Source organism: Manis pentadactyla, chromosome 1, assembly GCF_030020395.1.
Source record: "Manis pentadactyla isolate mManPen7 chromosome 1, mManPen7.hap1, whole genome shotgun sequence".
NCBI classification, from domain to species: domain Eukaryota; kingdom Metazoa; phylum Chordata; class Mammalia; order Pholidota; family Manidae; genus Manis; species Manis pentadactyla.
Window position 1 is genome coordinate 189,338,158 of NC_080019.1, and position 11,479 is coordinate 189,349,636.

Sequence of the window (11,479 nt, forward strand, 5' to 3'; positions counted from 1 at the left end):
ATTTCCTACATACAGCCCCTCACTCTAGGACGTACTTTAGGAGGAAGAAAAATTTTTTTTAAAGTGAATGGATGGGAAATATGTGGCATGTAGGAGCCAACAAAATCTGGAAATCGGTTTTGCTTTGTCTTTTAATCGTAAATTGAATGTATTCCCTTTAGTTAAAAAAAAAACACTTGTGGATTTTTTTTTAGTCTATATGTGGAAGGCAAAACTGTAAAGTTTTGGGACTACGGCTTATCTTTGTGGCCTCAAAATATGTTAAGTAAGACTAGTCAACATAGCAAAAACACTCATTGCAAAGGGAAAGACTGATATGTTAAAATTAAGGACTTTTATTAAGAGACACTATAAAAGAAAGACAAACTAGAATGAAAAGTATTTGTACAGCACAATTGATAAGAGGGTCACAGCTAGGACAAAGAACTCCAGATCAATAAGAAAAGGTCAGAAAAAATCGGGGGAGGGGAGCAAAAGACTTGAATAGCACTTCAGAAAGCAATGCACCCATTTGCAGATAAACATGAAGGGGTGCTCCATCTCAGAAATGTGTACAGATTAAAAGCTCAGTAAGAATTGGTTTAAACCCATCAGACTGACAAAGGTTCCCTTCCTGGTCTTTAGGATTGTAGCTTCTTCCCTCCTTGCTCAAAGACCTCACCATTTTCAGTTTTCATCCCTTCTGCGTTTCTGCAGCATCTACTTTTCCGCCCTTGGTGTCTACCAGATACAGAAAGAAGGCACTCTGGATAGTCAAACAGGGGATTTAATACAGAGAGCTGACTAGAGACACAGTGAAGGTGCCTGTTTTGCCAGTGGGTTTCAGCCCCGGGCAAGTGCGCTATGGATTCAGTGTGACCAAAGAAATGACAGTAGAACATTCTTGGGGTGAAAGGGTTTATTACCGGGCTTGTTCTCCTGTGGTCGGTCGAGCACTAGCGTCTCCACCTCCGCCCAGAGCCCTGGGCCAAGCTCTCTATATAGCACAATAATAGCTTATTGCCTACAGGTGTGGAAGCGGCAGCCCAGCAACAGGCCAGTGACGTCATCGGGTGGTTTAAGTTCGGTGAGGATCCTGGCCATAGGAACCCCAACTTCCCCATAGTGCCAACACCACCAAACTTGGGACATTGAGGCAACAGAAATAGCAGAAAGCAGCTACCCACCCCCAAGGAGGTGAAGTGACCTCAGCCTAGGGCCAGGGTCACCTGGCAGCAGCCGGAACCTAACAGATCTACCCTGAGGGAGAAGGAGCCACAGAGAAACAGCTGCTGCTGCCGGAGACCCCAGCAGAGCTAGAGGGAAGGGCCATAGCCCTGGCTTCCGCTTTCCCCTGGCCTTCCCCTGCCCCCTTGGCTGTGCTCACTGGAAGCCAAACGGAAGAGGAGCATCAAAGAGCCTCCTTGCGGGTCTGAGAGAAAACAGGCCAGTAGCCTGCCCCCAACCTTTCTGAAATTCTTCCCCTTGAGTTCTTTCAACTCATTATCTGTGTCTGTTCCTATGTTATGGGCTGAAATGTGTCCACCCCAAAATTCTAAAATTGGAATCCTAACCTCCAGTGCCTCAGAATGTGGCTGTATGGGGAGACGCTGATTAAGGTAAAATGAGGTCATATGGGCAGTCCCTAATCCAGTGTGACTGGTGTCCTTATAGGAGATCAGGACGCAGGTGGGCACAAAGGAAAGACCATGTGAGGAGAAAGGTAGAAAATGCCTCCTGCCAGCCAGGAGGAAGGCTGCCGAGAAACCCACCCTGCCGGCACTGGGACCTCGGACTTCCAGCCTCCGGGCTTAGAGGACAAGTTCCTGCTGTTTAAGCTACCCAGTCTGTGGTACCTGGTCATGGCAGCCCAGGCAAACTAATCCTAGTTCTTGGTTAGTTCCAGAACATCCTAGTTCTCAGTAACCCCTCTGTCTCTCTGACCTCCCTTTGAACCATTTTGCTCAAGTGAATCTTTGCCCCCATTCTGGCCTCCCCTGCACTCTCTTCCTGGGGGGCCCCGTGCACCCCGCCAGCTCCAGTGATCATGATGCTGCGTCCTCCCGGGCTTCAGCACCACGGTCATCATTTCTGTGCATCTCTACTTGGGTGTTCTGTTGGTACCTCAGATGTAACATGAATAAACCCAAATGCATTTTTCCCACAAATTCCCCCTTTATCCAGATTTTCCTATCTACTGGTAACAACATCACGGTCTCCTTTTCACCCAGACCTAGAGTTTAGTCATCTTGAAGCCCTGCCTGGGCTCCACCCAGCATCCTTTGTATTTTCTGTCAGCCGATGGCACCTCCACACTGCCCCTTAAGTCTCATCTTCCCATCACCAGCCCTCCAGTCCAGGCCCCCATTCTTCATTCATCAGAACGACATAACATCCTCCGTGCTTCCCTGTGGCCCTCCCATCTCCCACTGCCCTCCAGCACCCCTCTAGTGCACAGTTGTGACCCAACCAGTCCCTTCTCAAACCCTTCACTGTCTGCCCCTGCCCCCCTGGGGATTTAGGGCTCTTGCCAGGCATTCAAGACCTGCCATTGTACCCACCCAGGCTGGTCTCCCCTTCCTGCCATCCACCCTTCATCTGTGCACCACGCACTATGCTAATCACTATGCACATTCTTCCATTTAAACCCTCTCAGTAAGTCTGCACCGTGGCTATTGTCTGCATCTTGCAGAAGAGGAAATTGAATTTTAGAGCAATTGAGTGACTTGCTCAAGGTCCCACAACGAGGTGGGGAAGCTGGGAGCTGAATTTGTGTCTCTGGCTCCAAAGCCCTTCATCCTGAGAAGAAGAATGCCCCATGCACTGTAATAAATAGAAATGAGACTCAAGGTCCAAGAGAGAACAGTGACACATGGTTCAGTGTGCCACTGCTTGCCCAGAAGGCAGCTTTTTGTATCCAGATCTGATAGGCTGGAATTATCCAGAACTTGGGCACACCCAAAACACTGCAGGTGGCATTTCATCAAGATTACCAGGGCAGACAGCTGCATGTATATGGAAATCCAAAGTTAAAACTATGAATCCAAATGCAATGTGGCATTCTGGTTGGGTCCTGGAGCAGAAAAAGGACCTTGGTGGGAAAACTGGGTAAATCTGAAGTTTGTAGCTTAGTTAATGCATCTGTTTTGATAAACCCATGGTTGTGTAACATGTTAACACAAAGCTAGGTGAAAACTGTACCATTTTTGCAACTCTTGTAAGTAAATTATTTCAAAATAAAAAGTTACAAAAATTAAAGGATGACTTCCTACTGCGTTTCCTTAGCATTCTTTTCTTTTTGCCCTGTCACTAAGTAGCCGTGTGATCTTAAGCACATCATTTCATCTCTCTGGGTCCCAGTTTTTCAACTATTTAAAAAAGGGGGGACACAAACTAGATCATATCTAACTTTCCCTTCAAGCTCTAAAATTCTGGGATCCTAACACATTTATGACTTGATTCACCTTACAAGGATTTGATTTGCAGTAACGTCTTATTCACTTTCATAACCCTATATTTAGCATCGTGCCAGCACCTAGTAGGTGCCCAATAAAAGTTTCTGAAACTAAACTGGTATAAACATACCTCAATTTGTAAAATGAGGTAGAACTGTTACCTCTTTCACCAGCTGGCCACTAGAGAGCGAAGTGCTCACACCAATTTTCTCCACTGAAAGCAAATTTATTTTCATCCAGCAGAGGGGAGTGGTCTTTTACATCCCAGGCTTGTACAGCTCCATTCCTGGTTAGGGGAGGGGAGTCGCCATCTGTGAGCAGTTTCCTGCCCATCAGACAGGTCCTCCAGGGGGGCAGTTAGTACCGCAAGCTTCTGAAAGCCCAGACAGTGGCACGCACGAAGCAATCAGCAGCCTCAAAAGTCTACTCGGCTGGAGACCAAACCACAAACAGGTGAGCCTGCCACTCTGCTTATATTGTCTGTCTGCTTAGCGATCTGGTTCCACTTCTGAACAAAAGGTCTCCCTTTCTAAGGGCCAGTTATAGAAATCGAATGAATGTGGAAATTGGTTAAAATCTTTACGACCCAAATGAGGAAAGTGCATCAGCAGTGCGTCCCCCAGCAGCCAGGCCCGAGCAAGTGCCAGCTTTGCTCTGGATATATAGTGAAGCAATAGAGGCCTCAGTCTGAAGCCAAGCTTCTGGGTTCAAATACTGCCCAAACCCCTGGCTCCCTGCACTTGCTTGCACAGGCAAGAGTGCCTTCAGTGGCCATGTGAACTTGGGCAGGCGCCTGTTCCCACAGCGCTACATGTGGAATCCTAGCGTCCATGCAGTGCTGGCTGACAACGAAAAGAGAGGTGGGCACTCGAGGCTGAGTCCGCACAGTTCTCATGGAGGAATAGCCCACCTGGACAATGCCCTAGGAAGGGAATAGAGCAAGGTGCTTTCATTTCATCCTCAAGAACTCTGAGGTGGCTGTTACCTCCTTTAACAGTGCAGGAAGCTCAGGTGGGAGGTCTACGCAAAGGAGATGCAGTCGCCTTTCTCAGGCACAGAAAAGCTCGTCTGCCTAAAAATTTTCAACCAGCCAGTCGGTCCTGACATCTCTGTCACTTGCACCACAGAAGTCATTTCATACCCCAACAGAGTGAGATTTAAAGTGAAGTCAGTGTCAAGTCCCGGGTTGTCTTTTAATAGTGTCTATCACGTTAATTTCGAAAATTCAGAGTAGGGCCTCCCCCCACCCCAGTGTGTAGGAAAGACAGAAACATTCTGATATAAACAGCAGTCTAATGATTTGCTGGGTGAAATCAGGACAGAGCATAGCTGGGCACTGGGAAGAGAGCCAGAAACACTAAGGGACAAGCAGGGGGCATCAAGGGACAACTGGGAAAGTAAAGGAACTGGAGGATCAAAAGCTGAAGGGGCCCTTAGGCAGAGTGCCCTGGGAGCATGCACGGCCCCCACCAAAGTGCAGATGAACATAGGTATCAAAGAACCAACTCAGCCCGAAATTACAGACACGGAGATGACACTCAGCACTATGGGTGCTCTCCTTGTGGCCAAAAGCACTGTGCAAAGGGGCAGGTGAGTCTCATGATAATTGGATTTTCTCTTCTCCCTCAGCCAACCTGAATATTTTCTCCTAGAAACAGACCTCCGTGCTTAGAGAAATCAATCAGTGCTTAAAAGGAGGGAGGGAGTCATACCTATTATAAACCTTTGCTCCTGGAAATGCCTTGGGTCTGGAATGGGAAGTTTGGTGGGGGAATCAGAATCGGTGGGGTTACGGGCATCACATACAGCCCGTACATTCTCAGGCCATGGCTTTGCTTCCTTGTCACTGAATTTGTGTTTCCACAGAGGCACCAGCCTCCAGTGTCCAGGAAGGCCAAGCCGAAATGCCCCTTGTTGAGGTTCTTGCTTTGCAGGTCAACCTTGATTTTTTAAAATACTTTCATGCAAACCTTGAATCTTAGTCCCAAAACATGGAAGGCAGTTTATAATAATATAACAGTGATTCGGCTGGACTAAAAGGAGAAATTCAGACTATGGGAAAGGAAGAAACAAGCAGAAGCCGCCCTGTTTGTAATATGCTTGTAAAGCCCTATATAGAGTAAGAGCTATATAAAGAAAGAGAGAGGCCAGGGGCAGATGATGCAGCTGTATGGGCACCTGGTTTACGCAGCCCACTTTGAAGATTTCAGTCCTGGGAGGATGAAAGCATCCAGCCCCCAATCAGGCATCCTGAATAAGAAAGCAAAACCAGAAGAGCGGGCTGCGATCAAACTATTCCTCGCTATAAATAACTCCCCCTAGGGAGGTAAACACAGCAGGATCACAGGCCGGAAACGCGAGCCGAGAATCTGGTCTTTTCTTGGGGAACCCACCAACCAAAGTGCGCCCGTGCCCCAGAGCCGCGGCCCTGGCACTTTACCTGGCAAAACGGAGCCTGGGAATCGGTCCCAGGCGTACCCAGGACCCCGCGGCCGCGCTCCCGGCCTCCCGGCCCGCACCTGCGCCCCGCGCCGCGCCGGGCCAGCGGGGTGGGCGACCGGGGCGAAATGCACCCACGAGGGGAGGGGCTGCCGCCGCCAAGGACAGAGCAGGTGGCCGCAGGGGCGTGGGAAGGGCCCGGTGGGAAAGGCCCGGTCGGGATACCCCTCGGTGGGGCCCCGGGCCACGGCCCACCCCAAACCCTGGCCGCGCCCCGTGCCTCCCCACCCGGGACCTCCACCCGTCGGGGCGCCCTCCTTGCCGCCCCCTTCCCTGGGCTGCCCAGAACCCTGCCCCGGAGGCCTCCCCTACCTGTCTTTCGGGTCCTGCCCTAAACGTCAAAACGTCACCTCCTCGGGGAAGCCTGGCACCCCCCGCCGCCCGCCGCAGGCCAGGTGAGGCTCCCTTCCACACGCCCCTCGGCAGCACTGCCCGCCAGGTGATGGACTGGACCAGGAGTCCGCCTTCGCCTGGAGGCTGGAGCCTCCGCGCCTGCAGGGGCCTGTCGGCCTTTATTCCGGGAACTTCGCAGAGGTGATTGAAGGTTTGCTGAGCGGAAATAGTAGCCAAAGTGCGCTACTCCTGGTACGGTGTTTGGTGAAGGAGCAGCAGAGTATGGGTTTAAAATGCCTACTGGGTGGATTTCTTTCCTCTCTTACCCCTTTCTTCATTATCAGAGTAACTGAGATCCGGATTTATTAACCCTACTCTTCCTACTCCAGGGGCCCTAGTAGATTTCCATTGCTACCCTAAGGATGGATGGAGCCTTAACTCTGCCGTCTGGACCCGAACGTCTTCACTTTCAGTACAGTAATTTCAAGAAAGGACTGGAGTCTTGCCGGTTTGTTTGGGGAATCGGAAATTCATTATTCTGTGGTGGGACCCTGACTGACACAAGGTGTCCATTAGAATTCTTCCGGCAAAGGGAAGGAAATAAATGTAAAGACTAAGCATTTGGGGAGAGGAAGCATGTCTGACCTCCAGGGAAGTGCTTATAGATGGTCCCTGGAATAACTCCAGGTCAGAGAAGCTCAAACTGAGAACTCCTATCACTGCTGGGTTTTCTGGTAAGTCCTGGAGAAGAAATCCAGAGGTGATAAGAATCGACATCTTGAATATCATGATTTTTGACAGCTATAAAATATTCGACATTTGAGTGATGATTTATTTAGCCATCCTTCTGTTGTTAGATCTTTCCCCCCCCCCCACAAGTGGCTGCTTTCATAATGCTGAAAAAAATAGTCCCATACAAAACTTTTTAGCCACCTTCCTGGTAATTGTTTAGGATATATTCCAATGCTCCAATAAGTGAGATTACTGGGTCAAAGAATATGACTTAAGACTATTGCAACAGAAGGCCAAACTTGTTACCTCACATTTTGTATCATTTATCTGCTAATAGAGGACTGGGGGCTTATTTTAGCACACCTTTATCAAGATCAAATGCTGTAATACAATTTTTTTAAATCTTTCCTATTTTAATTAATGAAAAGTGGTATCTCTCTTTAAATGATTAGTTTTTCTTTCCTTTTGAATTACTAGGAAAATTTTTTTCCCAAGGTTTTACTGGTCATTTACATTTCTTTATCTATGAATTATCTGTTCATACCTATTGCCATTTTTCAATTTTGGTTTAGAACTTTTCTTATTGATTTACATGGATTCTTCACATGTTAAGGATAGTAATCCCTAGGCTATCATATTCATGGCATATTTTTATCCCAGTTTATCATTTGTCTTTTAATTTCATTTAGGATGACTTTTGTTTACCATTTTTAAATTTTAATTAAATAAAACCCCTCAATTTTTTCTTTCATGACATTTTTCATTGATTTTATGTTTAGAAAGTCCTCACCAACTTCCAAAACTATAAATATTCCCTAGTACTTATAATCTTTAAATGGTTACATTTCAGATTAGACCACTATCTTGAAGGCCTCTTCCAATTCTAAAATTTTAAGTGTTTTCTGAGTTTTTCTACATTGCTATTTTGAAATACAACCTACAAAAACAGTAGATATCACTGATTTTTTTTAATTTAACATACTATTCAATACATCCAATAGAATTTCTGTAACCTATATGTAAGGTATGAAATCTAGTAATAAAATGAACATTGTGTACCTACCCCTCAACATAAGAACTAGAATATTGCCAAAGGAGCTTGTTAGTTTATTGAACTTGCATTCATATAAAAAAACCATGAAGATTTTCTATTTGCAAAAAATCACTAATCCTCATTCTTACACTTGTTCTGCTGATACTTAAAACCATGTGCAACACAATGATTCACAATCACAATATAAGTAGATCATGGGGATGTTAATACAGCATGGAGAATATAGTCAATGATTCTGTAACACCTTTCTACATTAATAGATAGTAACTGCACTAGAGGGGGTGAGGATTTAATACTAGGGTAACAGTTGAACCACTGTGTTGTACATTTGAAACCAATATAAGATTGTATATCAACTATACTTCAATATTTTTAAATGTGCAACATTTTTATGCCTTTTCAGTTATATCCTGTTGACCACACACCTTGGGTCCAGCCAGCTGAGACCCAGCATCATAAGTATTAGCCTACACTCCTTGATCTGCCATCATCAGTAAGAGGCAGCATCTTCCCTGGAGAAGCTTTGAAATAAAATAAAATAATAAACCAAGTCTGGTAAACCCTCCCTTTTGGATAGCCCTCTTTGAGATCTACAATGCACATTAAAAAAAGAAAAATAGAATTACAATATTACAAATATCTCTGTACTTCTTATCCATCCTCCAGCTCCCCATCCTTAATTTTACATTTATCATTCCCTACTTTAAAAAATATATCTTAAATGCAAATGAATGTATCCCTACACAGTACTTTATCTTTTAGATTTATAAAAATATTACTCAATAAGTAGACTTCTGAACCTTGCATTTTTCCATGAAATGTTTTAAAGATTCACACATATCATTGTGCATAACTGCATTTTACTCATTTTCACTGCCATATAATAGTCTATTGTATGACTATACCATTATTTACTTAGCCATTATCCTGTTGGGTTATTGGACATTGGGTTATTTCTACTTTGTACTGACAGACAATGCTGCTCTGAACATCCCCTTCCTTCTCTCTGGGACCCATGCACAAACATTTCTCTGGATATGGACCTAGGAAAGAATTACAGGTCCAATCTCATGTTCGGCATTAAAAAATAATGTTAAACTGTGTTCCAAAGTAGTTACAACAATTTCTATTTCCATTACCAGTGGCCTTTACTTGCTTTCAACTTAGTAACTTTAGACTAAAAACTTTTTCTTTTCAATTTTAGGTTTATACTGATTTCCACAACTTCCTTGGAGAATTATATGGTTCTCAAACATAAAACATCAAATTGTGGAATCCTCTAGAGGAAATGAACCAGCTAATCACAAATCCCTTATTGCCCAGTGTCTAAATTTAGGCTTGGATTAGATCTATGGCTTTTGGGACAATGGCAGGGGTGTTACTAATTCCAAAATTCTGCTATAAACTTGGTATGGGGAGTTTTGCTAGTAATATGAGAGAGTCCTTTGCACAATAGCTTGAGCAGCTGCTCTCAGAATCTCTTTCTATTTGCAGCTCTGCTCTCACCTTCCATGCTACATACAAACTTCTATTTAAATCAGCCACTCTTAGCATCTTGAATTACTACTCTCTTCTTAAAGACCATAAAAACATTTACACTGTTTGAGTTGGTATTCATAATTCAGGGCATTTATTCTAAAAATGGAAACAAAAGAGGAAGTTATATTTGTAAAGACATTATTAGCAACTTTGTTTATAAGAGTGATTTTTTTTAATTGGATATTTTTTAATGTTCAACAATAGGGGATATATCCTACAAAGTGGAGTAGATCCACTCGAGAGTACTAGGTAGAACAGGCTTTTTTCTTCTCTGAACCATGTGAGATTAAGTTGCAGGAATCATGACTTTTCACCCCTAAGTACCTAAGGGTATATTTCCTAAAAACAAGAACCTTCTCTTACATAACCACATTGCACATGATCAAAGTCAGAAGGTGTAACATTGATCCAGTGCAAACATGTCCTCTCTAGTCCATATTTTATTTGCATTTTCCTGACTGTCCCAATAACATCCTTTGTAGCAATATTTTTCCTGGTTCAAAGTCATACGTTTCACACAGTTGTTATGTCTCTATTTCCATTTAATCTGGAACAGTTCTTTAATCTCTTTCGTAACCTTGACATTTTTTTAAGAGTCAGGCTCATTAGTTTGTACCATGTCCCTCAATTTGAGTTTTTCTGGGGTGCCCCCATTTATCCAATTCAGGTTATGCATTTTTGGGTACATGACATCAGCTGGTGATGCTGACTTTAATCACATGGTTAAGGTGGTATCCACCAGATTTTTTTCCACTATAAAGGGTCCTTTTTAACCTTTATAATTAATAAATAATCTGCAGAGTGATACTTAAAGACCATGTCATTTCTTATTTTCCAACAAGCTTTCACCCAGTGCTTTCAGCATCCATTAATGATTCCTGCCTAAATCAGTTATTGCTACAATTGTTGCAATATGGTGACCTTTCTAACTCAGCTACCCCTTCAGCATTTGTGAATTGACATTCTACTGTAAAGAAAAACTGTCCTTTTTATCTTCACAAGCAAACCTTCCAGAGACTGTGGGTTCAGTTTGAGACCACTTGCAATAAAGCGAATATTGCAATAAAGTGAGTCAAATTAATGCTTTGGTTTCCCAGTGCATATGAAGGTTATGTTCACACTATACTGTAGTCTATTAAGTGTACAATAATAGCATTATGTCCTTAAAAAGGTTCTTCATTGAAAAATATTTTATTGTTAAAAAATGCTAATCTGAGCTTTCAGTGAGTTAAAATCACTGAAAACAGAGCACCATAGCAAATACAATAGTAATGGAAAAGTTTGAAGCAAGGCAAGAATTACTAAAATGTGACACAGACACAAAGTGAGCAAATGCTGTTGGAAAAATGGCACCAATAGAATTGTTCCACGCAGGGTTGCCACAAGCCTTCAATTTGTAAAAAATACAGTATCTGTGAGTTGCAATAAAATGAGGTATATCTGTATTTACTTATTTTGTAAGTTTATTTAGTATGACTAAGTAAGTGTTTTTTAGTATCACTCCGGGCTCACAGATTCTTATTTTTCAATATGATAATTCATTACTGTCATAATTCCTTTTTTTTTTTTTTTGAGAGGGCATCTCTCATATTTATTGATCAAATGGTTGTTAACAACAATAAAATTCTGTATAGGGGACTCAATGCACAATCATTAATCAACCCCAAGCCTAATTTTCAACAGTCTCCAATCTTCTGAAGCATAACGAACAAGTTCTTACATGGTGAACAAATTCTTACATAGTGAATAAGTTCTTACATGGTGAACAGTGCAAGGGCAGTCATCACAGAAACTTTCGGTTTTGATCACGCATTTGTCATTATTCCTTTTGATGCTCAACTTGCTTCAAATGTGACCACTGGAAGCCCTGTCATGCTGGCCCTGTGTC

The 11,479-nt window shown here is 43.5% G+C and overlaps 1 protein-coding gene across 2 annotated transcripts in view; it reads right to left on the reverse strand.

The window, feature by feature from the left end:
- HLCS (holocarboxylase synthetase) overlaps positions 1-6,371 on the reverse strand; it is a 203,761-nt gene extending 197,390 nt beyond the window's left edge. The window contains exon 1 of one of the 2 annotated variants that reach the window (XM_036899211.2): positions 6,246-6,371. The gene's annotated coding sequence lies outside the window, so the exon portion shown is untranslated. The remainder of the gene's footprint in view (positions 1-6,245) is intronic. The other variant, XM_057504448.1, reaches the window with a different exon arrangement.
- Between the last annotated feature and the right edge of the window lie 5,108 nt (positions 6,372-11,479).